Source organism: Rhyacophila brunnea, unplaced genomic scaffold (assembly GCF_057557595.1).
Source record: "Rhyacophila brunnea isolate RB1 unplaced genomic scaffold, BYU_Rbru_1.0 scaffold_34, whole genome shotgun sequence".
NCBI lineage: Eukaryota > Metazoa > Arthropoda > Insecta > Trichoptera > Rhyacophilidae > Rhyacophila > Rhyacophila brunnea.
This window is the reverse complement of record NW_028233006.1, coordinates 3,459,171-3,462,947: the sequence shown is the minus strand read 5'-3', so window position 1 is coordinate 3,462,947 and position 3,777 is coordinate 3,459,171.

The window sequence follows — 3,777 nt, the reverse complement described above, 5'->3', positions numbered from 1 at the left end:
GAATCATTATTTTTATATTAATCCATAAAATTACGTGTTTATAAAAAGTATGATGTGCAGTTCTTTCCTATTTTATATATTTTTCACCTATCTTATCAAAAATGTAAGATTAGACCTCATACATTAACGAAGTTTGAGAATTATCACAAAATTTATGTGCACATACAGAATCAAAATTCTATTATCTAATTTTTTGTTATTTTAGGATCATATATTACACAAGAGGCATTGAAATTTTGTTCTTTAGATACGCGCACAATAAGAGATACCTATTTATATAAACGATTATGTTAAACTTTTTTTCTACTGATTTATGTCGATACTTGCATTTTCCCGTCATCTATAGTTCATGAGTTCTTAGGTATAATATTTATAATAGTGCATGAATTGTATATAAATTAGACTGTCTAACAGATGTGATAAAATACTTGGTATTTTGATACGATCTTTTATAAATAAAATATTAGTTTATACATTTTGAATTGCTAAATAATAAATTTAATGTATAAAATATCTGTTTCAAACTGTGAGGGCTGTCATTATGTGTTCACATTTATAGTATAATGTTATAAGCTTTATTGTGTCTGTTAAACACGTGCCGATTTTTTATGATTGTATATTACAATTGATAAACTAAATTTTATCAAGTATAAGATATGAGTTACTAAAGAAATCATAGATATTCTCAAGTATTTTCAACAATCTATGTGTGATATTTTAGTTTGAGTGTATTTAACTTGAACTTTTATACTTAAAAATAATTTAGGCACATTTTGTTGTTTTCTTCATAATAAGAGACCCATGCGTTTTAAATAATCCAAATACGTATTTTTATATATCTTGTTCATTATAGTGGGCCATGATAAAGCTATCTATAATTTATTATAACTGTATTTTTAATTCTGTGTGATAGACGCTTTATAGTATATAAATCTTCATACTTAATTTTCGTGATTTTTATATTTATATATATATAATAAATAATAGTCTTTAATAAAAAGTTAAAAGATCATGTCGATATTCTTTTTTTAACATATTAATTTAAGAAAAATTTGAAAATACACTGCAAAAAAAATATAGTGATGGATTACATTTATTGCGCATATTTTTGTTAATTTCTTTATTTCTATATTATTTCTTTTATGTAAATTATTTCAGTCGGCAGTTCGAATATTTTTTACAAATCGCATAAAAACCCTACCAATCACATGAATGATTTGATTGTTTTGTTTATCGTTCTGTTTATTTTTCTTTATTAAGATTGTTTCACAATATTATTGTAGCTTTTAGTATTTAGTACATTTTATCGAATAAGATTTTATTTTACTTTTTTTAATTGTTCTATAGAAAATTAAAAAGACAAGTTGGTAAAAAAATATTGAATTAATATCTTTTGAAACTTTTTTTGATTAAAATAAATTTTCATAAAATATAATTATATCCGCTTACCAAAGCTCTATATTTATTTTGATTTTTTGCTGTTTAATATGTCAAGTAATTCATTCAAATATCTAAAATGATTTTTGTAAAATTTTAATTTTCTTCGCTAAAATTAAATAGCTAAATATTTAAATAGAAAGATATAAACGGTATTTTTTGGATAGATACTCATAGATCAATTTTCAAATATTTATACGAAGGGGTACGTTGTCAATGAAGAAAAGCTGTTCATTAGGTTATTAATATTTTTAGTTTAGAAATTGATCTGGTTTTTTCACTTCACTTCGATACTTGGATAAATTAAATTTTTTCAAGCAATATATATGTGAATCATAGAGGACTTAAACAGGTTTTAAACTTAAAAAATTAAAATTTTAAATTGGAAATAAAAATAATTATATGTAGCCATAGTGACAAAAATCTAGCAAATAAATTGTGTTAACTTTTATTTTATTGATATTAGCGAAGAAATTTTATCAAAATAATTATATGTGTATGCATTATCCGTTAAAATTTTGTTTTTTTTTGATCTTAAATGTGAATTTATTTAAATAATAAATTGTTTTACGTAGTTTTTTGATTAGCTAATGTTCGCTTTTTATAAATTAAATAATTTCGTTTTCGTACATGATTCTTTTTTATTCATATTTAATATCTACTAAATGTAGAAATTCGATTAATATTCTACTTTATTGCCATAAAATGACAATATTCATTTATAATTTACATATATTTTTTTTATATTGGCTCGAAGTTCCTGTTAATAGCTTAGTTGTAATTAAATTATTTATAACTCAATACAAGATACTTAAACACATTTCATTTGAGAGAAAAAGAGCTGATTATGAATATAGATCAGGGGAAGGTGTCAAAAGAAGCATCAAGGAGCTGTGCAATATTCCCGATATGCAGAAACCGTCTAAATTGATAAAAAGAAAATGAACCCATAAATAAATAAATAAATAAATAATTATTTTAAATATCTAATAAAAAAAAGATTTTTTTAAAAAGCATGAAATTTTTAATAGTTTGGAATTTTTACTATTTACCAAAATAATCCAATATATATGGAAAGAAACATTTTATACACCATTTAACATATCATAAATAAAATGAAGCTTTATATTATAAATAGAAAGGTCCTTTCGTAAATTGTTTATCATTAAAAATCAATAAATATCAAATTTACAAACAAAACCTTTGAAACAGTATAAAAGCTCTATTTATTACCTTTACATTTAATTTTAAGCATAAATGACAATATATGATAGATAAATTTATGATCAACTTAAAATACACAGTAATAAATCATTTTAGGCAAATTCATTTTAGTTCATTTTTTTAGATTAAATCTATTAAAATTTATTGTTAATTTTTTTATAAACATGTGGATAATTAGGAACTAGTAAATATTGTACACGTAATGCTTCTAAAACCATTGTAGGTATACAAACATTTATTGATAATAAATTTTTTACGTACTTTGTATAATATTTACATACTAGCGTCATATAAGTATGTTATCACAATCATTTTTATTTTAAAAATCCAGAAGAAAAACAATAAGTTGAAGATATATTAAGACATAATATATATTATTGTTGTATAACTTTAGAAAATATGCTTTTCTACTTTTTTATTTATAATCACGTATAAATTTATGCAATGAAATTATGTTTATTTTGTTTTTTAATATGTTCTGTTATACCCAGATTTTATTTTATTGATCTTTGCGTAAATAATATTTTATGATCTTTGCATCAATATCTCACATGAGTTTAGAGGAAATTTGTTTACTTTTGTTTCAAAGGTGTGAATTTTGTTTATATAAATCATTAAATCCAAAAAAGACCATAAAATTCTCGTTCAACTACAGAAAAAATATATGTACAGAGTGAAAGATTTCTTGTGTAGCATTTTAGGCATATAATTACCAGAAAAATAAAGTATTTCATAAACACCCGTGAATTAATATTTAATGACATGTTGTAAATATAGATTGTGATAATGTGGTGTATAGTGATAATACGACTCGTCGGTCGGACATTTGTCTAGAAACAACAAATAACGTAGATAGTGCCTCATTTGCATGCATTGAGCTATCAAAATAAATCAAATTTCTAAAGCACCAAAAAAATTATATATATGAGAACACGATATTATAATAGGTAAGTCTACTTGTGTTACCTGTATCTTTTGCGCATAGATAAATTGAACCTAAAATTTTTTTAATTTAAGATATATGTCGAATGCACATACCAATCAAATATCGTCACATAAATATTTATATGCGTCATAAATTTCGATTATAAAATAAGTTAAACGTATTGGATATAT